Source organism: Triturus cristatus, chromosome 5_2 (assembly GCF_964204655.1).
Source record: "Triturus cristatus chromosome 5_2, aTriCri1.1, whole genome shotgun sequence".
In the NCBI taxonomy this organism is placed as follows: domain Eukaryota; kingdom Metazoa; phylum Chordata; class Amphibia; order Caudata; family Salamandridae; genus Triturus; species Triturus cristatus.
The window spans coordinates 260,515,524-260,533,652 of record NC_140588.1 but is presented as its reverse complement, the minus strand read 5'-3'; positions in this window follow the sequence as shown (position 1 = coordinate 260,533,652).

Genomic DNA, 18,129 nt, shown 5'->3' with positions numbered 1-18,129 from the left:
CTTCCACATACATGATGAGTTGCTGACCACAGAAGGCAAAAAGTTGCACAAGCATTAAGTGTACAACCGAGTCACAGAAGAATCACATCTTCTGATACAAGATGTAGGCAGGTGTGATGTCTGCATGCTGACTGGGGACCATCTAGTTCACCAACAGAAAGCATTTGCACAAATCTCATCTAATCAAATGGAAAAACTTGTGGCTAGGTAATTTCTCAAGCCCTTGTGGTAACAGCTAAAGTACACACAGTTCAAGTTCACTCAAAGGCCAACTGCCTATACTTTCTGCAGTCTTTATCCTATTGAGTGTCACAAAAAGGAACCTGAAATAAAATGGATTCCACAGTGGTTGTTAGAATGCACCCAAGAATTCTACTGATGAGAAGTTAAAAATGTAATGTTCAAATGTTACAGTTCACATATTTCTCCCACCCAATTTTTAAGGCCATGGAGAGACAATACAAAGAACTCGGGGGATGTACCAGAATCAGAATCTCATCAAGATATTCTACGATGAACTGTGTAGGAGTTCTTGATGGCTGCCTTTTAGAGGTTTTGAAAAGTGATGCAAGTGTTGCATAGTCAAATGGCATTATGAAGCTCTCAAAAAGGCAATATGTAGTACGCTTGCCACTTTCTCTGTTGTAAGTTAAAATATACACCACAAAGGGAAGTGCAACCGAGTACCAGCCAAACCATGACAGACCTGCTCTAATAGAACTCAGAACAAGACAACACATATCTACTTTTAATTAAATATTGCTTATAGATCCAAGGCCAATACGAATGCAAAAATCCCTTTTCAGGTACAAAAAAGGTGGATAAATGGCTTGAGTCTTAAATTGCGAATGACCAATGGGAAGGTACTGAAAATATTCCTTGAGATGATAGTTTTCACCTTCTTTGAGTGGGTATATTCTTCTCTGCAAATTTTTAGTGGCTGTCACAAAACCTAACTGACAATTATATGGCCAAATGGGGATTTTTTAAACTTTTTTATTTGCTACTATCAGAGAAAAATGAGACTATTCCTCTGGAATGTGTCTCTAGAACCGCCTCAAATCATTTTCAAAGGCAAGAAATGCTTAACATTCTAGCACCAATGTCTTGTGGGAAATGACCTGTTTCAACCTGGTGTAGACAGACAGTGAAAACTGCATGAGTGTTCTCCCACTCAAAATAGGGTGGGCAAACACATGGCCAAACCTCCGATGGCCCTTACTCCATCGAGCTGTCCGAGGTATAGCAAGGTGGCAAGAAGGAGTAATATCTGCCATCTACATGCTGAACTTCTGCCTGACTCTAATTGAGGTGGGTGGAACTTCGCTTTGGAGGGGAGGGTACCCCGTTATCATTGCAATAGACTACCCTCTGCCCCAAAGTCCAAATCACGCCTATAGTTCGGTAGAATCAAAGAAAAAAGAAGCAATATAAATGTATTGAATGTGAATCTTGAGTGATTTTTAAGACTAAAGACAGCCTAATGTATGGGAACACAGCAAGCACTCATTTTATTGTTACCTGTATGAAACTGATCATATGACTTTCTTTCAATGATTTAGAGGCTAATTTATAATTTGGTGGATTGATTGTACTCCATCAGGGTGACTCCCTGATGGAGGACCAGCCTGCCAAATTTAGAAATGTCCATCGGCCCGACGGACATTTCTACTTTGACAGGAACTGCTATCAAAGCCGTTCATGACAGAGTTGTACAGTAAAGCTTCAATACTTTTTTAATTTTCAAAAGTAAAACTCCAAAGTGGATTTTTGTAAATAAAAAAAAAGGTATGCCCCTCTTGCAATGAGAATCATCGCCCATGGTGAGGAGGGCATTTGCAGTTTTTTACTTCACGTTAACCCATGGTTTGCTTGGAGGTGACAGGTAGTAAAAATGGTTATATGTCTGCCCATTTAAATTGGGCGGGTCGATATATAGCGAATTCATTAACAACCCTTATTCCATCAGACATCGGTGTAGTCTATGCTGACCAAACTATGGTCCTTCCACCTGCATATAAATTTGGCGGGCAGCCCATTATATTGGCAGTAAGCATGCTCTGTCTTTGTTGCGACAAAGCATGCTTTTCACAATTATATCAGTCAGGACCTTAGACTCATAAGGTGATCAATAACATCAGTTTTTAGAGCATATAAGACATTTTCATACATGCTTTTTTGCATACAGGCAACCACTTTGAAGAATATCATTGCCAGTTTTCTAGCTCTTCTAAAAACAGGTGCTGTGCGTTGATGCGATTGCACCCTGGCTATCACAAAGTTAGAAAAACATGTATTTGGCCTTTTGCCTTGAGTTTTAGATCCTAAAACGTATACATCTATTTAATTATACACAGGAGAATTAGGAAAAATTACATTAATCTTTTGCCCATCTTTTGGAATAGATAACATTTTATCCATATGTCCCAGGCACTTGCCAAATGTGTCCAGCTGCTAGTTATTTGGATTTGATGTATGCATATATCTTACAGAACAGACTTTTGTTGGTTTTGCTCTGCTGAATTATCTTTCAAACCTGTGATCTGGATTAAAGAATTACCCTCCTTTTCTCAACACTGTCAGTATCTCATTAAATGAAAAGTCCTTGCATTTAGGGAGTCTTAAAAAATTTACCTTGGTTTCTCCTTCCAAAAACTATTTCAAGAGCTACAAGAAAAATGATTTATGTAGCTCAAGTTTAAAATTTTTAGATCTGGTGTTCGCCAAGACCTTTTGATTATATATTATATGGGTTGGATTTCTTATTGAATGTCTGTCAGTGGTTTCTGTTTCACAGGAAATCGGTCTAGCTGTGAATTATTTATATATTTATGAGAAAGGCATGGTTTTGCAGGGCATTTAGGGTCCCTAAACAAATAAGCATGTTACCTAAATGTTTAACACAGCGTTTTGTCTTTCAGCTTTCACAATGACTGTGCTACTCTGAGAGCATTCATCAACACAGCTAAGCTCACCCTTGTGGCCAACTCCTTGATGCAAGCATCTACCAATGAATTCTGCTCAGCAAATGAAAATAAACATTGCAAAGAGGGAACTTTCTTTTCTTTATGTATGTCCTGTCATAACTACTCAATGATGTCAATGGGTAAAAAAGAAGGACACATTTTAGAGCTCACGTCAATAATTTCCTTACAATGTGTTTCGGATTTCGAATCTGACTTATAACAATATACATTGTTGCAGAATACGCAATTTAAACATCTGAACATTATCTCTAACAAAAACACATATTTCTCAAAACATTAACAGGAATATCTGCAGTCTCAGGCAAACAGTGAATGCTGCTCAAAGCTTTCTGAAAAATACTAAAATAATGTATTGAATTGTGTAATATAAAAATTACGCAATGCGTAACATATGTAATATGGCCCTATATTTTCATCTCAGACCACAGATGAGATTAATAAACCACTCATCCTTCAGCCTTGTGGTTTATAAATGCCACAAGAAGACCAGGGGCCGTATTACACAAAGTGCCCTGGATGCGCAACAGGCCTTTGCACATGCTTTGTGCACCACCGCGGCACTTTGGTATTACAGAAGGGGCCCCTTCTGTCATACCAATAGTGCCGTCCTAATGGGGTGTTCTCTCATTTGTATGGGGGCGTGCCTCATGCAAATGAGGGTATTCCTTTGCCTCTGCGTCCAGGCCTTATTACAGACAGGGGTGCAGAGGCAAAGAAGCTATTACGAGGCCACTGACAGTGAGCCAACTGAGAACAGCCCTCTGGACGCAGGGGTCCATGGACCCCCCAGACATCCCCTTGCAGGCAGGTGCAGGTACTCATTGCACCCACCTGCAAGTGGATCTCTAATCCCCTTTAAAAGGGAAGGCGGGTATAGCCTGCACTGTCACAACACACAGGAGCTTCAAAGCATCCACTCTGTTTTTCACATTAATGCACTGTCCTCAGGGCAGCCCGAGTTTGGGCTTTCCAGGGGTCAGCGCATTCATGGTAATACTGTGCATTTTCATTGTTTGCACCCGGCACACCTATTAAAAGGTCCACCCGGCGCAAACAATGAAAATGCGACTTTACAGTAAAACAGCCACAGAATGGCAATGTCAGCCCATAGTGCATAGTTGACTCTTATGGATTTTTTAGGTATATGATATACTTATTTATTGGGCCTTTCAGCCACCCTCTCATACTTCGGCCTTTTATTGCATCAGTCACATTTTTCTTCTACTCACTACAGTATACAACATGGGTCAGTGACTCAGATCACTTTAACCATAGGCTAATGTTATTGTGAGCGACAAGGTGTACATCCACACAGTAAGTGGTTCCCTTCAGTGCTAAGAAGTGTTGTATGTGCATTTTAACATTACATAAATATTTTTCCTTTTAGCCAATGTGATTGATTTTGGTAAGGGCCCAGTAGCTCTTCTGCCAATAATGCTTTACAAAACAAAATAAAACACGCATTCACAATGGAAGACAGAATACTGTCTATCAACGCTATACCTATTGGTTTTGCCAATGCCTGTTTGCTATGCTGTGGTGAAAACATGATAAACCTGTAATGTTATAAAGGGCACACAGGGACCACTTGAAAACGATGTATTATATATGTTCTCAGCAATGTGTTCTACGAGAAATGAGACTCAACCACTTGTGAGATGTAGACATTGTGACAATTAGAGCATCCCAGACACAGTTTAATAGTTGTACCCATCTTAAAGCACATCTGCAAATGTGGTAATGTGCTTTTACTTTATCTATTATTTACTTTGCTGCAAGTAGAATATGTCAGCACTAGATTCAGTCAAAAGCAGGTCCTCTAGCTAAATTGCTGATTTATGACTTGTTACTTTATCAACATGTATGAGCCTGGGCAAATTGCCCACAATTGTAAATATTTGGATTATAGACCCTTTGTAACAATTTAAAACATAATTAAAATGTTATACGTTTTTCAAATATGTTTATGCAAATTTGAATTGAGAAGGCAGAGCTATATAAATCGTCGGACATAGGCGGGGAAAAGGGGCGAATGTTGGTGTTTTCAAGCCTACTACTAAACAATTATGAGCAAAAACGGGTGCACCTAAAAGAGTGAACTATACATGTCCTCTTATGGACAAAAGAATACATCGTACACATTTTTGCATACCCTATATGTAAGATCAAAAAAGATTAGTAAACGCCTGCCATAGTCGGAAAAGCCGGGCTACCATTTGTGTGTGAAGATGAAGAAAAAGTAGCTTTTTTTGGGAGGGACACAAGCTACAGGAGGACTATGATAAATAGTACATTTTAATAAAATAGTATCAGGATTTTAGTCAAACAACCAGCACTTTGCCGTTTTGGGGGATGGGGGGACGACAAGGGTGATTTAAACCACATTCTATTACTATACTGGCCAGAACCAACCAAGGGTCTCTAAGCGTTACATGCTAGTCATTCTGGAAACAACTAACATCAGATGTCTCTACTATATTGAGCACAATATTTTCTCACTATATCTTGATCATTTTAACTTTCCTCACTGATTTTTATTTTTCGTCTTCCTTTTACACTTTCATTTTCTGTCTATACAAACGGTCGTAACCTATTGATTTCCAATAAAAACTAGGGGGCATATTATCAAGACAGGCGATAAAATTATCTAACCTGAGCTTCAATTGGAATTCCATAGAGCATATTATCAAGCCCATTATCGCCGTTTTAGCGGCAGTTTTCTGTCGCTAAAGCGGCGATAATTTTATCGCCTGTCTTGATAATATGCCCCTTGAATGTTAATGCTGCATCAATCTTCACTGCACCATGTTACATCGAACTGCAGCCACCTAGTCAGCTTCTGTTTATTGCTGCTGCTCCTGGCACTAAACAAGCTCATTTTATGGCTCTAGTTGATACTTTTCTATTTTTGCTTCTTCACTTAGTAAACCTTTTATTATTTGGTGCCTTCTAGGCAATGTTTACACAATCACTCTGTAATTTATAGGGGTATATTCACAAGAACGTGTGATAACTACCGCAAGAGTAGCGTAACGCAACTTTCAATATCGCAGCCTATCACGGGAAAATAACCCAGTGACAACGTGGAATTCACAACAAGGCGGTACCATGCGATAGTCTGCCAAAACCGTGGACAATGTCCACGATACAACCACCACGACGGAGATTAAAACACAAACCACAACACCAAAAAACATAAAAGTAGAAAAAACACCCACACACAAACTGACCTACACCCAAGCACGATGGAGGCAGGCAGAGCAGGCTCAGAGGACGAGCGCAACCCCACAAGCACCCCGGACGACCAGGGAAGGGAAGGGCAAGGGCAAGAAGACGAGGAAGACGAAGTTCAGTCCGCAGGCGAACAGGATCATAGTCACGGAGGTGATGGAACACCATCAAAAACTCTTTGTCACCTCCAACGTGTCATTGGGCACCAAAACTGGAATATGGCAGGACATCGTTGACAAGGTGAATGCCGTCGGAGAGCACAAGCGGACAATGGATGAGGTTAAGAGGCGATGGAATGACATCAAGTGGAAGACCAAGGAGAAGCTCTCCGCCAACCAGAAGGCAGCAACGCAGACTGGAGGTGGGGGCCCAGCACCACAGCTCGAGCTGGATGACATGGAGGAGTTGGTGTCAACAGTCATCAGTGTGGATACTGTGGCCGGAGTCGGGGGACCGGACACTGCTCAACAGGACACAACACAACCGCAACAGGGTGAGTGACCACCAGGTACTGGGGGAAGGGTGGAGATGGCCACAATGGCACACATGCACAATCAAGCAGGGCACAGTACACACCCACATTGACCCTGGCTCCTCGCCCAGACCCACAGACTGTCACAATGTACAATGCCATGCTGCCTGAATGTCAAACTGTACCATGCAGCTACATACATGCGGACACATTGTAATACACCATCTCCCCTTCACATTGCAGGGGCATCGTCAACACCTCCTGCAGAGCTGTCCCAGCAACTCTTCACTTATGACGAGGAGGACAACACCAGCATCGACACCCAAACCATCCAAGACATCATTGACCTCATCTGCCACTCACCCCCAGGATCAGGGCAGCCCAGCTACATTGATGAGACCCCACCCACCACCCAATACACCCAGCAGGAGGAACCCACAGCCCCGGCACCCTCCCAAGTCCCCCAGGAACAACAAATGGCCTTCCAACGTTGTGTGCTGGAGGGCAAGAGGGAGACGGCTGAGTAGGTGCAGGTGGGGTTCGAACTCATGGCTGCCAAACTGGACGCCATCCTTGTGTGTCTATGTCCGCTCCATGGTCTCCAACGAGCCCTGACTGACATCGCTGGAGTCATGACGCAGAGAAAAGAACAGCTGTCCGCTCAGAGTGGCTCCAGCGATTCCAGCCGTGACCTTGCACACATGCGAAAGCTCATGGAGGACATGGTGAGGATGGAGGCGGAAATGATGGCAGCCACCGCTGCACATCATCGAAATGTTGCTGGGATCTATCATGCCCTGCAGACCTCCATCATGGCATTGCCACCACAAGGCGTGGCACTGATGAATGCTGCCGCCTCCACACCATCCACATCCCAGCCCCCCTGGTGTGTCAGTGCCTCCCAGTGAAGCAGGCGTATCCACTCAGGCACCTTATGTGTCAGTGGCACACAGTGCTGCCGACAATCCCCCTCCAGCCCCTGATGTGTCTGTGGCACACAGTGCCGCAGCCGGTACTGCAACACCCACTGGTGGGGCAGAGCACACTTCCGGGGATGAGGATGTGGATGGGTTTGTGATCAGGAGGCACTAGCATTGACTTCTGCCACCTGGCCTGTTTCTGCTTGGTGCCGCACATGGCCTCATGACCTTCCACTGACCCTCGATACACTCCGATGCACTCACCTTAGACATGGACTGCCACATCCTATTCGACGACCAATGACACGGCGGACAGACTGCGGACCGTACCCTTCCTCTTCTGCAGTACATGTCATCCCCGGATGGACTCTGGCTGGCCCTCCACGGGCCCATATTATGTGGTGTGCTCGGCATTGCCCTGTTCTGCTCCAGCTGCATGACTGCACTGGATGTGCAAATAAACATCCAGGGACGCACTGCTGTGTCATGTCTTACATCATTCAGTTATGGATGTGTGGATGAATGTGGGGACAGTGCCTTCCCTTGCGTCAATGATGTTCATCCTGTGGGATGCGACTCAGAGGGTGCGACATTGCATTTTGTGTACCTGGTCCCGTGAACACTACAACAGGGACACACGCATCAGTCACTTCCTTGTCCGGACATGGACTGGACCATTCCCCAAGCCCACGAGTCATTGTTTCAAGCCCTGAGCTGGTCCGGCATACGGCAGGCCAGACCACTCCGCTTACACACCGAGGGGCGCCCTCATTTCTACCCGTCGCAGGCATACGCACTGGTGGTGTGCAGGTCACTGGTCTAGTCATCAGCATGTCACATCCACTCCCTGAGGGCAGGTTTGCACACACACCAAACCCATCCGGCACAGGCGTCACTAGCCATGTGACTCCACCAACATAAGGGGCCGACAATGTCACATTCCCCTCTGCTGGTGGTGGCTGAATGACGGCTGCTCCACGCTTCTCACTCATGAAGGGCCCATGAGTTGTTGCGCACAGGGTTGGTGGCATCCGAGGCCTGGCGGATGGCACAGGCCTACCGCCACATGGCGCTGACTGGGGTTGCACAGGGTTAGTGGCACCCGAGAACTTGCGGCGGTCACAGGCCTACCACCACGTGGCCCAGACTGGGGTTGCACATGGTTAGTGGCATCCGAGGCCTTACGGACTGCACGGGCCTACCGCCACGTGGCACAGACTGGGGTTGCACAGGGTTAGTGGCATCCAAGGCTTTGCGGCCAGCACAGGCACCCTGCCACGGGACGGTGACTTTGGGTGCACTGAGTCAGTGGCACCTTAAGCTGCTGAGCAGGTGTGCAGCCTGTGATGATGCCCTGTCCCGGCGGTCCGGACAGCTCAGGTTTAGTGTACCCTGATGGACCGCAGTTTAGGCCAGAGCCAGCGGGCAGCGTGGGCCTACCGCCACGTGGCATCACTTCTAGGATCCCAGAGTTAGTGGCACCCATTGGGCTGAGTGGGTGTGCAGCCTGTGATGGTGCCAGGTGCACTGGTATGTCCTCTGCCGTGGAGTAATCAAGACCCAGCACCAAACGCGAGACCTATCGGAGCGTGGCTGCATGGTGTGGAGGGTGCCATGTCTGCGGGCCCGGGCTTGTGGCTTGCAGCAGCACGTGGTGGGACCTCCTGTCTACACGCCGGTGGCAGAAGGTGAGCAGTGAGGCCTGGGTGTGCAAGGGCGGACATGCTCTGATGGGCAGTGGGAGGTGTTGGAGTGCCTCTGCCCAAGTGTGCATGGGCAGGCAGGCGATGTTGTCTTGTGCAGGTGTGTGTACTGTGCCAGTCATGTATCTGGACTCTGTTTCACCTGACGACTCTGACTCAGATGTGTGACCTGGTGAACTGCGATACATACTGGCACGTGGTTGGAGACACACCTGTGGCAGCAGGTGAGCAGTGTGGCCTGGGTGCGCAGGGGCGGCACTCTCTCTCTCTCCCTCTCTTCTATCTCTCTCTCTCTCTCTCTCTCTCCCTCTCTTCTTCTCTCTCTCTCTCTCCCTCTCTTCTTCTCTCTCTCCTTCACTCTCTCTGTCCTTTGATGTGCGCAGGACACACCTTCTCATCATGTTTTTTGTCTTGCAGGCTGGGACATACGAATTGTCCCGAGGGGAGTGGCCATGTGTCTTCATTTCATTTCTGTGTCAACAGATGCATGTCACCAGTTGTGATTGTGCGACGTCAGGCGGATTATTTTGTACATGTTTAGGTGTAACTGATGTGGCATGTCTTTGGACGGGGGTGCCAGGGAGGGGTGGTCCTGGGGGTGGTGGCGGTGGGTGTTGTGGCCCTCTTGGGTGTCCGTGCCGCATGATGGGTGGCTCCATGGCATCTGTTGCCGTTCCGATGTGGCCCTGAACTGGCTGGTCGTTGAGAATGTTGAGGCGTGATGTTGTTGCATATTTTGGCATGGGAACCCCCACTCTGCATCTCATTGGCGATAGTTGCAGGGGGCCTCTGTGGCGATGTTTTTTGCGGCTGCTATTGCGGGTAAACTGGTGCTGTGGGCTGTTAGCATCAGCTCGTGAATGGGGAGGTAAATTTATCATGACTTTGGCTGCGATAAAGTGCAGTTCATTTGGGGATAGCTCCTTGTGAATATGCCCCATAGTTTTCTGCGCTTTACAAGGATTGTATTTAAAGAGCCCAATCTCTTAGTTATTTGATTTTAAACAATCTTTTTTTTCACAGTGTGTTTTTATTGTTCTTCCAGTTTGTTGCCTAGGATTTGCTACCACACTGGCCTCTTTTTTAAATCTTATTTTCAATTGTCCATTTCTATACCTTTTCCTAGTCCTTTTTCTTTCTCTATTTTTCTATTCCCCTTTCCACCTCGGTAGTTCCTTGACCCATATTCTGGCTATCCTGCTGCAACTCACCCAGTGCTTTCCTTGCATTCTTCCATTTCACTTTCTTGCTTTCTCTATTGACATGACTTCAGCTCAGTTTATTTGCACTGCCTTGTGTCCTTTCTTTTTCCTTTTCCTTTTTCTTGGGCCAGTCGACCCCATTTGTGCACTTCTCATGTGCCTACTTTCCACACATGCACATTGCTATGGTTCTCAGAATGCCTTGTTTCAATTACTCTGTAACGTTACATATTGACAGAGCCAATCTGTAACTGGGATGCAAATCCAGATTTCCTGCCCACTTAGGGGCATATCAACAACAACCGGCGATAATTATCGCTGAGCGCACTTAGCGCTCGGATAATTATCGCCGGCTAGAGCCGATTTTTATCGCTGAGATAGCGTGCTATTAGCAACGCTTATCTCATCAGCGATAAAAATCCTAGCGCTAACTGGCTAACGTGAGATTATCGCTGGAAACCCAGCGATAATCTCACGTTAGCTAGTTGATAGGGACTCACAAACTTAGCCATGATATCCACCTTCCATAGGATATCATGGCTAAGTCAGTCCTGAAGCAGGCGTAAGGAAAGTAGCGATAACAGGGGTTATCGCTACTTTTCCTGACGCTATGATTCATAGCGTTAGGCTTGCTGATAGGAGAAATGTCGCTTAGCGACATTTCTCCTGTCATGCCAGGTCAGGAACGCCCACTTTGCATCTCATCAGAGATGCAAAGCTGGGCGTTAGGAATCCTGACGCTAAAGCAAGGTTTCACGCGTTAGCGTGACCTTGCTGATTAGGCGATAAAATTATCGCCGCTTTTCAGCCGAAAACGGCCGCAAAAGCAGCGATAATTTTGTATTGCCTGCTTGTTGATATGCCCCATACTCTGGGTTCCCTTTGTTACTGGCAGAAGAATCTCTGCAATCTCTCTTTACTCCTCTATGAACGAGTCCGATACTGCACTTGCACATTACAGTGGTTACCTGGGATGATGTTTAGAAATGGACCAATTACATTTCATGTTGACAGAGCCACTATGTATATGATATACAATTCGATTTGCAAACTTTATTCGGTATGTAAACAACCATAAAAGTAGTTGACAATAAAGTAATAACACATGATTAAACCAAGCGTAAAAGCAAGAGCACTTACAAATAGCTGTATATATCAATAACAGTAGCAAAAGTATGTGACTAAAAATTTGGAGTATGTCCGTCCAGTATCCATAAAATTCATTATACCATCATAAAGCAATACTTTTACGTATAGTGATTGCTTTGGTGATAAAAAGTGCAACATTAAGACAAACCCTAGTATCATTTAGCTCAAGCATATATTTCAGGGCAGCAATATGTGATCTAATATCTTAATATCTTGTGGACAAAAGAGGGGTTTTAAATAAAAACGCCTAAAATTGAAATACAAATCACAGAATAACATAAAGTGCATGGTGCTTTGCTTACTATGGCCATCACAAGGGCAAGGGATCGTATCAGGGGGACAAGTCTTCATTGAGAAGGCAACTACGTGGTGGATAATCCCTAATCTGAATCTGGTTAATACAAAATGGTGCGTTAAATTTGAAACTTGCGTTAGATAACTCTGCAAACAATCATCCAGCTCAAGTGAATAATAAAATTAGACAGTTGATTTCCCCCCTCACATCGCGCCCAAGTTTCTCTTATGAAGGTCATGAAATGATCTTTGATGGAACATTTAGTGAGTGTTGTTACCAGTAGGGTGTTGGGCTGGATTGGCATCATAAACAGATCAGTAAAAATTGAGTTAAAGTAACTTCACCGGGGGATGCACATTGCTTTATCCATGGACAAGCAATCAGAAATGATTGACTCAGTAAAGCTAGTCTCATATTTGGTCCAAATGGAGCACCAAAGCAACAAGGGGTGCAGTGTGACTGTCGGCTAGATGCTGTATCCCTGCCTCTCTATGAATTATCTCTGTGGAAGTAGAAGTGGGTAAGTATAATAGACGCTTGAGGAAACTATTTTCCTCTTTCTGTAGTGCCTTGCTTTTGTAATGAACCCATAAGCCAACCCGATAAGTGGCAGTAGCTAATACCCTATCTTTGTAAATTGCTAACATTTCTTTAATGGGCATGGTACCCAGCTGAGAAACTAAAGATTCCATGGGCACTTATTTTCATCTTACTCCTAACATTTGTGATTTCGTGTGTACAAGAGCTGTTCCCTCAAAAGTGATGCCAAAATAGTAGAAAGTATCAACAGTAGATACCGGGGATTTCCATAAAAACATTCTACATTTCTTTTGGTTGGCCCCACAGATCATGGTGTAAGTTTTATTTTTATTGACCACCAATTTCTCGCAGCATTAAAGGCCTTGAATGCATTCATTGGTAGCTGTAAGCCCACCGGGGGCCTTGCAAGCAAAACCGCATATTCTGCATATAGTAACACCCGTATGGGGCTCCCAGTGACTTCAGGGGCGTCCACTTGTATTGCTTGTAGGGCCTCATCCACCCCGTTAATAAACAGAGGGAATAATAGAGGAACCAGAACACAACCTGGCAAAATATCTCTTTCAACCTTAAAATATGAGGTGCATTCACCACGTGGGCCAAAACATATCATACTTGATAATTACTCGCATAACCTTGCGAGAGCAAATAATTGATCTAGGCGCGTCAATTTCAAACAGGGTTGACCAAAGAATAGAGTGATTGCCTAAATCAAAGGTACTACTCAGATCCGCGACGCATATGTACAGTCTACCGTCTTTAACATGTGTATATTTGCCTATTAATAGGTCAAGATTCACACATTTCTCTATGTTCCCCACTCCTTGCCTGAAGCCAAACTGAGTAGGCGAAAGTATCAAGTGTTCACAAGCCCACTCTTCCAGTCTCATGGGTAGTTCTTTGCTCCTCACTTTCACCGAAGAATCTAAAAGTGATGTTGGGCGATAATTCTTCACTTCAGATTTGTTACCCTTTTTGTAAATTGGGACTATTATAGATATTCCCCATGAAGACGGTATCTCAGTAGTTGCGGTCATATTGAAGACTCTAGTTAAAATTGGGCCACACAGGTCAATCTCAGTTTTATGGACGTCCACTGGGACCTCATCATGTCAAGAGGATTTTCCTCCTGCACTTTCTTTCAGTGCTAATAGGACCTCTTGAATTGTGATATTCAAAGGTAAAAGGGACCAGACATACTGTTTCACCCTTAATATATACTCCTTTTTTACAGATGGCAAACTAAAGATTTCCAAGTATCGAGCAACCTAGGCATCACATGTAACAATGGATCACAGCTCTGGGAAAGCATTGCTCTTTAAGAAAGGTGAGTTGATGGCGTCCCAGAAAAGTTTATCATTTGCCATATCTGCGGCCATGGTCAATTTAGCCCAGCCTTCCTCACGTAGCTCTTTTTTCCTAGCAAGAGTGGCATTTTTTAAATTAAATCTAAGAGATTTAATTAATGCATTGAATCTAGTATGGTAGTGAAGGGCCAAATTCAATTCTTGGGAAGCTATAGTACATGAATGATGAAACCAACCTCTATGTTGGCCGCTACCTGAATTGTTCGGATGAGTCAGGAGGTCATTAATTATGTTAGTAATACTAGTATAGCTAGAGAGTAACTGGTTGGAAGTAACTTCATCTCCAAACAATAAAAAATATTAGTACAACCCAAGAAAAAAATGCCGTAGGTGATTTCAGTTGGGTCAACTCCGGCCCACTTAATGCGAACCCCATTTGGTCTTACAGGGGTAATATTGAGGATAAAACTTGGTGAAATATTGCAGGCATTGCCCGAAAAGAAAACGTCAATTCAATACAATTATTATCGCTCAGATCCTCCTTCACAACCCTGGGCATGTTGTAACACTTGCTTGCATTGGCTGAAATTAAGAAGTGATTGATGATGGCTGAGGTACTCATTCCTATAAAAGTAGGTATCGGGTCTCTATTGACAATTCATGCACATTTTAATAAGTGTAAGCCCAGTTTGGTGATCATAGAGTTTAATGTAGCCCCATAATCATTGTGGGGAAAATTTAAATAACACTCTCTGGTCTGGGTAGTAACCCCCCACACCTGTGTAGCGGACAGAAGGCTGGATTGGATGTTAAAATCTCCTACCCAAATGAGTTAAAAAAATATATAAATAGAGGGAAATAGTGCCTCAAGGTCAGCATCGAGAGCTGAGACCACCTTTCCACTGGTAGAATTGAAAATGTTGTTGTTGAAGTTAACCAATATTACATCCTGGCCTCCTTTAAATGTGAGCCATAATATTAATGAATGTGGGCATATCGTTTTTTGTTTTTTAATATTTATTGAAAGCTTATTTGATGTAAGGATTAGTAGCCCCCCTTTAGCTCCACCTGCAGGCGATGGGTTGGCCTCAAGCCAATGTGAGGAAAAACCCTCTAAATAAATAGGAGCTGTACACCACGTTTCCTGGATACATCTAAAATTGAATCCACTTATTAAATCTAACCAGCCTAGTGTACCCTGTTTGCTTGCTTGTCCACCTGCATTCCATGATGCAATTTTTTAGCCCCACTCCAGCCCAGGGGGGGTTACGCTAGAAGGTGGCAAGTTTTGCGTTGCCACTCTCAGGTGTGATTTACCCACATTGGTATTCATAGATGGCAATAAGGCACCAGTTAAGGTGTTATCAGAACGCTCGATGACATTAGTGTCCAAATCGTTATCCACCTTCGTGGTCCACCTGGTTACATCCTCGTTTGTCTTATGTTGCCCTGTCTCATGTCAGTCAATATCCTGGAGGACGCTCAGTGCTTGAAACCTATTATATGGTATGCAAATCTAGGTTGTTGTAGAAACTATGGTGGATCCTCTTGGTTACTTACAGAAGAAGCTCTGTGGAACAAATCTCCATAAGCTAGCACATTTCCAATATGTAAATGAAACATTTACAATGCTAAGTTGATAGAATGTTCCAGCTCTGGGTGCCATGATGTTGGTCAAACATTGCTTTAATCCTTCAATTTCCTATGCTGCAACTTTAATTGATAGATGGAGCAGATTCTTCCTGTGCTGTTGCAAACCGTAGAAGTAAAAGACTGTGATCATCTACAAATATTGGTTTCTTTCTGACTCGGATTAGTAACAAACATTAAACTAGTGTTTCAGTCTGTACACACTGTTTTAATCTCTGGGATTATTTAGAGAAGTCACTATGTCACTTTGGGGCACATTTGCAAGGGCATTGCGCCACAGGAGAGTCACTTTTTATGATGCTCTGGTGGCGCAATGCCCTGCTTCAACGCGACGTTAAGCCACTTTGCATGGTTTAACTGCACTTTGTAAGTACGTACCCTTCCAAGCAGGTATCTGCACGAAAGGGACATGCAATGGGTATTGTTGGTGGTGTTCCACTGCAAGTCCCATTGCTTTTTGATGCTACCCCACATTTACAAAGAGCTATAAATCTGAGACAGCGCCAAAAACCAACAGCACTGAAAAGCAGATGCTAGAGTTGCGCAACAAGGAGAAAAACTCTAATTTCTCCTCGTTTTTACTCTTTCTATGTGTGCTGTATTCTGCAGCACACAAAGAAGGAGCAAATTGCCTTAAATTACTATGTGCAGGAAGGTGTCCCTTCCTGCACATAAACAATCATCCCTGCAACACAGCCACCCTTGCACCATGGTGCAAGGGAGCCTGAGTTGCAGGGAATCATCCCTACAATGCAAGCACCCTTGCACCGTGGTGCAAGTGGGTCTGTGCTGGAGATAGCAGCTTTTTTTAGCAAGAGCGCAAGGGATAACACAGGGACGCGCTGTATTCGAAGCATCCCTGCATTTCTGAAATGATGCAGTGTGGTGCTACTAAATTGCTTACAGCACCCCATTATTTCTTTGTAAATATGCCCTTTCGCTTAGACATGCTCTTATAGCTTTCTGTTGAAAAAGCAAACAAATTAGGTGGTTATGGATTTAAGAAGGATATTGTTGTTTATTTTGCAAACGATTGCTATCATTTTTTGCTATGAAATTAACAAAATTTAACTGTGATAGTAAATAAACTCAAATTGAAATACATTTCGATGTAAGCTTCTAATATTATCATGCTGCAGTCAAAGTAAGAAATCATGTACTTTCCATTAATTATTTGCTAGAGAAATACAATACAAAGCTTGCTGAAGAAAAGAGTATATTGTTGACAAAACTATGAAAATTCTGATTAACGTGGCAATGAATTGCCTGACACCTATTTCTACCAAATGTATTTTTTTCTTTTTTAGTACTATTATTATTATTTCATTCGTTTTCTATGTGATTTTTTTATCCCAGCCAGTTTCTCTGCTGTACTCTGCAAAGGCATATGCTTCCTATCAAACATCATGTACCAGTGGCATAGAGGATGTGCTCCTTCTATGTCCTAGTCTTTTTCTCTTAGGTAGAAGAGCATTTATAAGTATTAATCCTAAAATGTTCCAGCATTAGATGTAAGAACGACAGTCCAAAAAATAGATTCAGACAAAGTTTTGACCTGAGAAAACTACTTTGAGCAGCGATTTCATTGTAACTACATTTGAAAGACATTTATTGTAGCATCTACCAAAAAAGGGGAAATGATAAGGTCATAAACAGGTGTTAATTGAGGCACTCGCTATGATAATTGTTATAATTGATAATATTGTGTTTTATTGAATAGAGTGATTACCTGTCAGTGTTATCCTTCCCGCTCGGACTCGATCCGCCTCGGCTGGTGCCGCTAGAGCGGCGAGTCCCTGGAAGCGGCACTTCCGCCCTTAGCGATACGGGGAAGGGGATTGGACTAGCTGCCCTCACCTCTTGGCGTATCATTGGCTATTTAAGACACGTGTTGTGACCGGGCTCATCCAGAGACTAAGAAGCAGCGCAGGCTGCCACGCTATTTCGCTCCGTGAAAGTTGATTTTAAAATTGCATATTGTGTTTTATTGAATAGAGTGATTACCTGTCAGTGTTATCCTTCCCACTCGGACTCGATCCGCCTCGGCTGGTGCCGCTAGAGCGGCGAGTCCCTGGAAGCGGCACTTCCGCCCTTAGCGATACGGGGAAGGGGATTGGACTAGCTGCCCTCACCTCTTGGCGTATCATTGGCTATTTAAGACAGGTGTTGTGACCGGGCTCATCCAGAGACTAAGAAGCAGCGCAGGCTGCCACGCTATTTCGCTCCGTGAAAGTTGATTTTAAAATTGCATATTGTGTTTTATTGAATAGAGTGATTACCTGTCAGTGTTATCCTTCCCGCTCGGACTCGATCCGCCTCGGCTGGTGCCGCTAGAGCGGCGAGTCCCTGGAAGCGGCACTTCCGCCCTTAGCGATACGGGGAAGGGGATTGGACTAGCTGCCCTCACCTCTTGGCGTATCATTGGCTATTTAAGACACGTGTTGTGACCGGGCTCATCCAGAGACTAAGAAGCAGCGCAAGCTGCCACGCTATTTCGCTCCGTGAAAGTTGATTTTAAAATTGCATATTGTGTTTTATTGAATAGAGTGATTACCTGTCAGTGTTATCCTTCCCGCTCGGACTCGATCCGCCTCCGCTGGTGCCGCTAGAGCGGCGAGTCCCTGGAAGCGGCACTTCCGCCCTTAGCGATACGGGGAAGGGGATTGGACTAGC